The sequence below is a fragment of the Nanorana parkeri genome, unplaced genomic scaffold (genome assembly GCF_000935625.1).
Source record: "Nanorana parkeri isolate BGI_ZX_2015 unplaced genomic scaffold, ASM93562v1 scaffold257, whole genome shotgun sequence".
In the NCBI taxonomy this organism is placed as follows: domain Eukaryota; kingdom Metazoa; phylum Chordata; class Amphibia; order Anura; family Dicroglossidae; genus Nanorana; species Nanorana parkeri.
The window spans coordinates 144,563-156,371 of record NW_017306525.1 but is presented as its reverse complement, the minus strand read 5'-3'; the positions used below and the strand labels follow the sequence as shown (position 1 = coordinate 156,371).

The window sequence follows — 11,809 nt, the reverse complement described above, 5'->3', positions numbered from 1 at the left end:
ACTGAGGAGTCCCAAATCGAGCTCGCCGCTCTGGGCCGTTTGCGGGAATGGCCTGCTTGCCTTACTCCCTTTGCCACTGCCTGCTGAATTAAGTCCAAGATGTCCTGACCACTTCCACCGACGTCCATAACAACTGCGAGGGCACAGAGGGCAATGAAAGGGTTTAAAATCAGAAAAGAAACAATAACCTTTTTAAATTTTGCGCCTAAAACCGGCCCCGCGTGACGTCAGCACCACGCGTCACGCTGGCGCCCGCGCATGCGCAGTAAGCTCCCGAAGCCGACACTGCCCACAGTGCATTGCCATCACACCGCCGCCGAGCCGCACACAAACGGCCAGAGGGAGAAGGGACGAACGGAGGAGGATCCCCTACAAAGTAGGTCCTGTGTCCAGCATTGCCTCGTCCGGCAGTTATACTTGAATAAAAGATGGTGCCCTCAAAACGGAAGATATTGAGAACAGACTCCGACGCAATAACATCAGAGCAGTCGGGGTTCCGGAGCGGGCTGAGGGCCCAGACCCTACGGTGTTTGCAGAGAAGTGGCTGTTAAACACCATTGGAAGGGACTTCCTCTCCTCCCTGTTCGTGGTGGAGCGGGCCCACAGGGTCCCAATGCGACCGGGACCGCCAGGTGCCCCTCCGCGTCCTATGCTGATCCGCATACTAAACTACAGGGACAAGGAGGCCATCCTACGTAGAGCTAGAGAGCTGGGGGATCTCTATGTGGACGGTTCCAGAGTTATGCTCTTTCCTGACTTCTCGCAAGAAGTTAAAAAACGGAGGGCCAAGTTCCAGGAGGTGAAGCGTCGCCTACGACAACTGAAACTGCAGTACGCCATGCTCTACCCTGCCAAACTTCGAGTTATTGCTGACAACGACACCATCTTCTTCGATACACCGAACGCGGTCTCCGATTGGCTGGATCGGAACCAGCCGGCCAGATCGGGATTGTGAGCAGGTATGTACCCTTTGGAAGAGGTCCTGATTTCCTATTCTTGGATCCGTGGGTGGAGGGCTCCACACTCCTGTGGAGTGTTGCCGAAGACTTCGTGGTCAACACTTTTACGTTTGTTTTCTTGGCTGCTAGAACAGGAGACACACCATCTTTCTCCTACATCTACCTCCTGGTTGCAGAGGTAGATTTTCATGTCTCTAGCCCCTAAGCCTTCTCCTGAGCGGAGACTGTTTGGTTCATATGGACCATGTTTTTTTTGTTCCTGTTTGTACAGTTCAAGCTATGTGGATCCGGGACTGCCGGGGACGTGCTCCGGATACCACCTCCCTTTTTGATTTTCTGCTTCCTCTTTGTGGATTTTATTTTTATTTTTTGTCCACCCCGTGTGTCATTTGCATACCACAGGCTTCCTGCTGCTACAAGTAGGCAGTTTGCATTTCATTGTACATGTGCCCTGAACGAATTAATATTCCTTGTTTCTCATGACGATACGTAAGCTGTCTGTATTCTCGTGGAATGTGCGTGGCCTGGGCGACAGGACCAAGAGACAGGCTAGGCTGTTCTCTCGTTGGTCCTGGCGCGCAGGCCATCCATAATTTGCCTCCAGGAGACTCACATTACCGGGGACACAGTGGGTCTTCTGAGACGTAAACACTATCCAGAGATGTTTCATTCATGCTATTCTTATGCGAGAGGAGTGTCGATCTTGTTGCATGACAGTGTTGCATTTGCTTGCCTACAATCCTGCATAGACCCTCATGGACGTTACATTTTTTTGCACTGTGCATTGTTTGGGCTGGAATGCGTTATTGCTAATGTATATGTACCTCCTCCATATTCTGGGGCTGTGTTAGGGGAACTGGTGCTCTTTCTCAAAAACAAACTCCCGATACCTGTCTTGGTGGTGGGGGACTTTAACAACATTATGTCCCTTTCCCGAAACAGGTTACCATCTGCGGCAACTCCCCAGACCCCTAGATATACAGCCTTTCATAATTTCTGCTCTGAAATAGGGCTGATGGACGTATGGCGCAGCCTTAATCCAGACACCACTCAATACATCTGTTTCTCGGCCACTCACAGATCCCTCTCCCGCATAGACTACACCTTATGCTCAGCAAAATATTTTCCCCTGATTATAGGAGTAGACATTCTACCTAGGTCGCTGTCGGATCATGCCCCCATTCTTACCACCTTTCGTGCAGGTAGACAGCCCCCATTCCTACCATGGAAGCTGAATCCATTTTGGTAAACGCTGATTCCTGCTAGTGCATCGATGGAGGAGGAGTTGTCTGGATTCTCCGCATGAATGGTGCCCTCTCCTCTCCATTCAGATTGCAGCGAGGCACTAGACAGGTGTGTCCTCTCTCCCCCCTCCTCTTTGCCCTGGCCATGGAACCTCTGGCTGCCATGATACGATCCTCCTCTGAGATTAGGGGTTTTGCCAGGGCACTGAGGAGGATAAAATAGCCCTATATGCAGACGATACGCTTCTCTTCCTGGCAGACACCCATGCATCTCTCACTACGGTTATGTCAAGACTCTCAGAGTTTGGACGGCTCTCGGGTCTCTATGTCAACTGGTCCAAGTCCTCCCTGCTCCTTTTGGATCCCCTGCAGGCCCCACTGCCCCCTACGGCATCGCACATACCTATTGTGTCTCACTTCACATACTTGGGTGTCCATATGTCCGCAAATCCCTACGCTTTTGTACAGGACAATTTGCTCCCATTATTATCTACACTAACTGTGCAATGTAAAGTATGGAAGAAACTCCCCTTGTCGGTGGTGGGTAGGATTAATTTGATCAAGATGATCTGGATGCCCCAAATACTTTATTTTCTACATAATTCCCCATGCTGGATCCCGCAAAATTTCTTCCGGAGGATCAACTCCCTATTTAGGGATCTCATCTGGAATGGCAAACCCCCTCGTATTAAGTTAGAATTCCTTCAATACCCCAGGGAGCAGGGGGGACTGGCACTTCCCAACCCATGGGCATATTTTCTGGCAGCACAACTGCAGCATCTGGCGGGCTGGTCTCTCCCTGAGGACCTCCCTGCCACTGCTAGGCTATTTACACGCATGTTCCGATCTAAAGCCCCAATGTCGCTCCTAGACACCGCATTGCTGTCCAGATCTGATTTTCCTACTCCTAGACTACTGGCGAGGGTATGGGTGTCTGTCAGCACCCTGTGGGGGCTCTCTGAGGTTACCACTGTTACCCCTTTGTGGGATAACAGTAAATTGCCTGAGGTACAAAAATTAAGGGACTCTGTTACCTGTGAAAGGGAGGGAATACATCTTATCTCTATGAGATTTATGAAAACAGTGTACTGTGTACGTTCCAGCAACTCCAAGCCAAGTTCAACCTAAAGAGGAACCAATTCTACCAATGCCTTCAGTTGAGACATGCCCTTTCGGTACACCCCAGGGTTGGCCCGATACACATATCCAAGGTGCCACTTCTTGAACAGATCGCATCATCCACACATACAGTACCAAGGGAGTTGTCTCACTATTATACTCCCACATACTCTCCCATTTTTCAAGTAAATCTCCCATTTTTGAAGTAAATATCCACTTAGGTGCAGGTCGGCGTGGGAGGGGGACCTGGGTGCCCTTACGGAGGAGGAATGGGATGCTGCCCTAGCCGCGGTGGGGGCCTCTTCCTTGTCCGCCTCTCATAGGCTGTCTCAGCTCTTCATCTTACATCGAACATACCGCACCCCGGAGTTCCTCCTTAAAATTGGATTCCGTTCAGACTCCAAATGTCCTAAATGTGGTATTGAGCCAGGGTCCCTTATACATTTACTATGGCGCTGCCCCAAACTAGTGAGATATTGGACTGAGGTGGTGCGATGTCTCAATTCTATTTTTACGCTCCAACTCCCCTGCTCTCCGCTGGTCTGCATCCTCGGTGTGTTTGACGCCTCCGATTAGGACCATTACACCGAGGAGGCTGTTTCTAGGGCTCTATTTGCAGCCAGGAGGACCATTGCCCTCCTTTGGATGTCGCGCCAAAGGTAGAGACCTGGGAGGCGGAGTTGGACCGTATTATAGCCCTGGAAAAAATAGCATATGAGCATAGGGGAACTCTGCATAAGTTCTATAATATCTGGGACAGGTGGAGGGCTAGGCCCGCTCAGACTATTGGAGATCACTAGGTTCATTGGAGGGCGTGAGGAGAGGACTGGATGGCTCAGTAGGTAGATGAATGGTAGAGGTCTATGCTGCGCACTGTATTGGTGGTATGGAATATGACCACAGGGCCATGGTACAGGGTGAGAACGCAGGATGCGAGTCTTGTATATCCCACATCGCTGACAAGATCAGGGCACAACTGGATGTCAGTGGCATATGCATCTGTAATTTTTCTTCTGAACGTACTAGTACACAGGGAGATGTTCTCCGGGCTTAGTCCCCCTAACTGCTTCTTATAATTACATCTGCAGGATACATGGTGGATCACATGGCTATGTTTTGTTTTGTATTGTTAGTTAGTTGTTTTGTTTTCTATTGACACGACTATGTATGACATGGATATATGTATGAGATGTCAATTATGTTTTACAAAAAATGTGTTTCAAAACTTTAAAATGTTAATAAAAAATATCTGATTTAAAAAAAAAAAAAGAAATGTTTCAATACCCCTCAGTGGGAGAACTTCCGTCGGGGTATGATATAGGGCAAAAGTACAATTTCAAGAAGAGAACAGCCAAATTCAGGCTAAAGGGTGAGTAGCAGCAATGCAATCAATATTGTTGATTATTGAAAAAACCTTTCTGTTGATTCTCACTGTCTAATGTTAACACTAATTACAGACGGAGACAAGAGATTGATCAAAACAGAGGATGATGCAAAGAGAGTCTCTTCTTGGAATTTCATTCACCACCAATGGGCGGACATTGTGGGATCAACAGAACACGGACGCCGATATCCTCCAGGGGTTCTTCTGGCATGGAATGAGCAAAGATGTTGAGAACTGGGTAACCTCTAGTTCCTTTTTAGACTTTTGATATGTTTATGACTGTTGTTCACTTGTTAACAAATGATTTAATCTAGGTCCTGGAATGTGATAAATGTCAGAAGTTTGGAAAGCCATTGGCAGCTCCCCAGCCATTACAGTGTATTGAGGTAAATGTCTACTATACTATTACCTAACAGATTTTCTTACATTTCTTTATGGAAATGTACTATATCTCTTTCATCTCCATAGATCTCTGCTGTCTGGGAGCTTGTTGGGATTGACCTAACAGGCCCTTTACCCAAGACAGCGAGTGGCTTTCAATACATTTTGACCGCCGCTGATTATTTTTAGAAGTGGGTGGAGGCTTATCCATTGCGGACCAAGTCGGCTGCCGAGGTTGGACGTCGTTTATGCTCCATGATATATCGACATGGATGCCCCAAACGCATACTCTCAGACCAGGGAAGAGAATTCGTCAATCAAGTAAGTGTACTCTCCATTAACCTTCGATGTTACATTTTTCTTTCATCTTTTTTTTGTTGTTCATTATCGGTTTCTCTTCCAGTATGTATATGTATTTATTCTCTGTATATTTATAAATGTCTTTTAATTTTTCAGGTTAACAACCGCATGTGCAGGGAACTGGAAATATAAAGGGGATAGTGAGTTCGGCATATCACCCGCAGACCAACTGACTTGATGAGAAGACTAACCGCAACATCAAACGGATGCCCATCCATCTTTTCAATAGCTACCGACCTTTCACCGAATGTGTCTTTTTGTGATTCGTCCTGAACATGTCGGCAACTACTCCAAACTCTACACTCACTTCTATAAAAAGTCTTAAAATCAAGCAGAGAAAATATATGATAATAGTGTCCCTAGTCCAGATGCCAAGTCCATCGTGTCATACCTGCACCCGGATTCTATATAGGCTAAACAACCCAAAAAAAAGGAGGCTCCATGTGATATTTGTTGTCTTACAGCAGGGACACCCACAATTTTTCCTCTGGAGATCCACTTTTCAAAAAACAAGCTCACTGAGATCTACCAACCAAAAAACACCTGCGGTCAATGGCAGCCTCACCGACAGTGTGATCGCGCGCACCCGGAACACAGGCACATTAGTGTGCACAAATGCTGAAATGACTATTTTTGCAGATCGCACTGGACAAGAATGCAGGAAATAAATGTGCCTGTGTTCCGGGGGCGGGCGTTTCGCACTGTAGGCGGGGGACATGGCTGCGGTGCCATTGGCTTCAATACAACTGCACACCCCCTCCCTCGCCGGCTTTGCATTCCAGTCACCGGCCTTGCATTGCAGTGCGTCCTAGATGCCCCGGTGCTTGTATGGCGGACGTTGCGTATGGGGAGAGGTGTCCCGCCCCTTTCCATCTGCGGCGCCTAACACATTCAGCTGGCAGCTACACGAGCACCGCGGGAGCATAGCCGTAGCCAACTTCTTTTTGCGGCCGAGGCCAAAAAAGATGCTCCACCCGACAGGCGTGTGCCTCCAGGATTTTATTTTTATTTTTTACGATTTTTATATTTTATGTTTATTATTTCGTATGTAATTTTAATTTTTTTACATTTTTTATTTTACTCTTGGGGGAGGGGGTTGACGGAGCCACTGTCACACAAGTAAAGTAAAGCAGTGACGGTAGAGTGAGGCGTCAGATCCTGGCCGAGCATCTATCTCTCCTCACCACACGGCCTTAGTTCTGTGACAGCGGCTCTCTCCTCCGCCCCCCCCCCAAAAGAACACACCTCTCCTTACTTTGCCAAACAGTATGCTGCTTTGAAATCCTAGAATTCATGTTTTCCTTGAATAAACTGTAATTATTGATATAATGCTGAAGCCCACTTACACCTCTCTATGACCACCATCCAGCCAAGTCATCAACCTGGACCCTGTGCTAGTAAAGAGCCGTGTTCCTAGAATGGCTCATCCACGATACTGTTCTTCAATGTTTAGATAAGAAACCTATTCTGCCCATTTACACCCTCATGTTTGTTCATCGCACGTTCATGTAACCAGTTTGTCGCATAATTACCGCCTATCTGGTTTGTGGGTTTGTGTGGTGGTAGTGTGCGATGTTGGACCATTCATTTTCATACAGAACTTTAATGTATGGCGCTCATAAAGATCTACAGTGTTCAATTCAGCTTTCCTAGCTGAACCACCATCAGGATAAGTGATATGTGCCCCAAATGTACAGAAGGTTTATTGTTATAGTACTGTGCCCACTCTTGCACAGGGTTATGCTATCATCCTACTGCTACTGTTGTAAGGTCATGTCTATTCCACTCCTAGAGTCATCCGTTTCCCTAGTCGAGTGAGAAGTGTAGCTCTCTAGCTCTTACTGGATGTAATGAACTGTGGGATTTCAAATTTGATGCGTCTCCCATTACAAATTTTCATTAACTACCCCCATACACCATTGTGAGTCTGCTGCTGCCTCCCTTTTTCTGTGTGTTATGATGCTCATCTGGATGACTTATGTTTCTCCAGCCTCTATCCCCCTCTGACCTTGCTGCTGCTAGCGCTGCAAATAGAATGGACGGTGGAGTGTGGTGAGTACAACTGGCTGTGCCATTACGTAGAGGCCAAGCCAGCTGCAAATTAGGCAGCAGCATGTATACTGACAATATTGTCAAAATCTTTTGGCACGCAGAGCGGATCAGCGCTGTCAGACACATAGTGAGTCATAGCCTATTCATGTAGATTTGTTGCGCACAGTACAACATAATATTTGCCCTACTGAGAACAGAAAGACAACTATGGACCCAAAAAATAGTCAATAATTTTTTTTCTAATTGTTACTATTGCTATTCAGCGGCGTTTTTAAAAATTTCGATTATAGCTGTAAATACAACATTACATATGAAATTTGGGGAATTGTGTTTGCTAATGTTTCTAGAGCTCTTTCAAAATTGGTGAATGAGAAGCAAGATAATTGGAGCCTGTATTTGGAACTGTGACGGACTGAACCGTCACTGGGGCTGCTGCAGGAGCCTGATGGCTAGCCTCCTTCCTAGAGACTATGGGCCTAGGACTATAGAGACCTCCCTTGTGGGTTGAACTGGGTGTCCGGGGGCACATGGACGGCTGTTGCGGGGGAGCCTGGCCCTACAGACGTCCAAGTTCACAATTCAATACCGGCTCTGGAAACCCAATGTTAATGACAATGGTGTACATATCAGCCCTCCCATTCAAGCTATCAGACCAATCCCTGTTTCAAGTCCTCATTTGCATGGCCAAGAGGACCTAAGTGAGGACTAGAGGATACTTTGCAGTTGACCAATAGGAAGGTGGTTGGTTGGGCCACCTTCAAACTGTTTATAAAAGTGTGTATGTGCATCCAATAAAGGAGATTCCTGTTTGAACTTACATGCAGCCTGCCTGGTGTTTGTTGTGAGCTATCACCACTGGATACGAACGGCACAGAGCTGTAGTTCCAATCCCGAATTATTGGACGACCGTAATATAAGACGCTGCGGTCTGAAATCTGAGGAGTGCCGGGAGAGTGGAACCGAGCGAGCAAGGGGCTCGTTGCAGGAACCGACATTATTTTCCATCAATTCGAAGGTCCAAATGTACTCCTTTTCTGCTGATGCACGGTAGGGAGGCAGTTTTTCCATCCCAGATTCCAGTGGAGCTCCCGGTATGGTTGAATTTTTTTATTTAATGGCTGCAGTTACATTTCTTGGTTTTCTTTCATGTAAACTTATCTCACTTGGATTTGAAGACTTAATTTATCCAACCTAAGTGCCACTAAAGATTTGTCAGTTAATTTCTGTATTTGATCTTCAACGGTGACGTTGCCTGTCATCAACATATGGTAATATTGCCTTCAAATGGTACTCAACGGCAGATTTGTCTTTAATATTTAACATTGAAATGTTGAACACTTTTCAAATCTAGGATTCAGTCACTGCGTTATGATTTGAGTAGTACATTTTAATTTAAGTGGATTAAATGTATTTTATTGTCTAACCCTTTCATGTAATTAATTTTGTTAAAGCTTTCAGTGATCATCCTACCGGAGAAGAGCTACGAAGCATTTGTATAAGAAAAGAGGAAAGCAATGGACAAGGTGAAGATGAGAACCCTTGAAAAATAAAGAAATCCCAGGAGAAGCAGAAGAGCAATTACATGAAAAAAGCCCTGAAGAAGTACAAGGCTTTAACTTATGCTGTTGGCAACGAGGACCTGCTCTACAACATGAAGAAGCGTGGTAGGAAAGGAGGAAGGATGGAAGCGGACATCTTTGGGCCTTATGTCATCGAGGCGATTTCTGGAAAGGTGGTTCAGCTGGGCAATGGAGACGGGATAACGCTGAAGAGAAAGGTGAATGTGGATCACATAAAGCCATATCGAAGGAGTGCAGAAAGCTCAGCCAAAACTCAGGAAGAAGATGTCCAGCCAACGACCTCGCCAGTGAAGATCCAAAACAGCATATCCTCTGTACCTCAAAGGCCCTCTGCCATCCAGTTTGCCCCACTACAAAAGGTAAGCGATATAGTGGTGCAAGCTTTGACAATACATCAATCTGTTGCATACATCTGCATTGCCAATATTGAGCCTTTTACTTTTTGATCCTCACTTTCTTCATTCAAGTAAGTTATTTTTAAACTTATAACAAATGAATAACATTAATCTTGATTTTTAAGCCTTCATCATCACTCATGGCAGACATGACAGAAGACAGAGGTAGAAGTTAAAGGGTTTAAATTTAATTTAATTTTTTTGACCCGGTTGGTCATTTTTTAGGTCTTGCCCTGTTGGTGTGGCCTTTTAAGTCTGTGTTACCAGTTAAGGCTAATTTTAGATAGTTGCCGCTGTTTGGCATCAAGTTGTATAGAGCAGTGCTCCCCAACCTTTTTATCGCCGCGGACCGGTCAACGTTTGATAATTTTACCGTGGCCCGCTGAGGGGGGGGGGGGTAACTGGGCGAGATTACGTTAAAATGTGTGACCACGTCACTGGTCACACATTCTAACGTAGTCTCAAACTTTGATAGATCACATGCCTACCTGTAAATCAGAGAAATAGATTATAATAGGGAACATTACAGTGTAATATTCCTCATTATAATCCACTTGTCTAATTACAAGAAAAAGCATGAAATAGCTGTACACAACTACTATCCCCCACTGGATCGGTGGCAGCAGTTGCGGGACCATACCGGCTTTATGTATCGTCAATCCATAAACTTCGTGGCAACGAGTGGCTGGTTGATGAGGTAGGACAGTACACTGCGTAACATTTTTGTAAACAAAACCTGCACCCTTTCAAAGTTTTATAAATGTTTTTATTCATTTTTATTATGCGGCTGATTGATGCCTATCTTCACCACGTCATTGGAAAGCATCAGGCAAGTATCAATTACATTATGCTTGTGTTATATGCATGCCATTGTGGATTCTAACTTTTAATAGTTTTATACAGGAACCTGTTCACCAGATGTGTGCGGTCGTCTCGACAGCATTGATCAATGGACAACATCACAGGCTAGGCAAGGTTGGTCACACAGCTATCCATCTCAAACATTAATTAGGTGGTTCATTTATGTTTGTTTTTCATTATTAACTTTTATTTTTATGTATTCTTCAGATGAGGTTTCCCAAAGAAGATCTATGGCTACGTCCTGTCAACGTTGGAGCGCACCGGATTTTAGTGGTATGTTTATTGCCCGAAATTTCATTTAGCTTTTTGAAGTTCGATTTAAAACTATGCGAGTTTATTTATTTGATTTATGTGTAAAATTATTACATAGAAGCCTCATAAGACCGAAAGTGGATGTGCTCCATAAGATATAATTGATAATTTCATCTTGAAAGATGTGTGAAGGAACACCTTCGCGATCGATCGTCATGATGACCACGCAGATCCTTGTGGTGATAGACCCATTGGGGAATGAAATGTCCTATCATAAAATGTTGCATGACAACTGGAGGTAAGTGTGCGTAAGGAGTAAACATGTCCTATACAAACATGCGCCATATTTTTCAAAGAAAACTTTTTTTTTTTGTCTTGTTGCCATTAACAGGATCTTCTTGAAGACGAATTCAATAGAAGACCAAGGAAGCGAATGGAAAAACTGTTTAATGGCACACAACAAACAGCAGGATTCCAGCAGCTGTGGGGTGCTAATCTTGATGGTACTCTTAAGCTTTTTTTAGGACTATTCTTTGACTGACTCATGATAAATGTGATTTGATGTTCCAAATGTTAAATTTTATATTACAGATTGCAAAGGAGTTCCTTCGGACGAGGACCATCAGTGAAGTAAAGACATCTGCAAAAGCTGTGAATGCACGTCTGGAAAAAGCAGAAGCCCTAATAGAGTATCAAGGTCAGTGATATCATGGTGGATGAAAGCTGTTACCAACATTTTTTTTTACCAGTTTTTTATTCAGATTTTTCACAATACAGACTATGGAAACGTTAGTTAAAAGACCACTATATGATAAAAAATAGAATATAACTAGAGCGGGCATAAAGTAGAAACATGGCCAAAGCCCTACAATTGCGGAGGAGTATCATATAACGACATATTGGACCAATGAGCTTCATGGGCTCAAACAATACAATAAAATACAGTCACATAGTGCACAATATAGATAAATAGGGTCTTTTGTATTAATGGTATGCATGACCGCGATAAAATCTGGGTCAGTAGGCGTTACATAGCCTTTGGGTAATAAGGGGAAGGGTGTAACTATCTAAAGGGGAGGGGGATAATCTAATAAACAATAAAGGAGAACAACTCTTGGTATTGCTATATGAAATTATACCGATATCAATGACTTATCTTAGAGGCGCTTCCTTGAACCTGTGTAAAGATTTGGGTGTTAATAGAACATTGTATATATATATA

The 11,809-nt window shown here is 44.7% G+C and overlaps 1 long non-coding RNA gene across 1 annotated transcript in view; it reads left to right on the top strand.

Moving 5' to 3' along the window:
- LOC108787365 overlaps positions 1–11,809 on the top strand; it is a 24,939-nt gene that overhangs the window by 4,523 nt on the left and 8,607 nt on the right. The window contains exons 2-3 of the long non-coding RNA XR_001941254.1: positions 6,260–6,267; positions 9,862–9,871. This is a non-coding gene — a long non-coding RNA (uncharacterized LOC108787365). The remainder of the gene's footprint in view (positions 1–6,259; positions 6,268–9,861; positions 9,872–11,809) is intronic.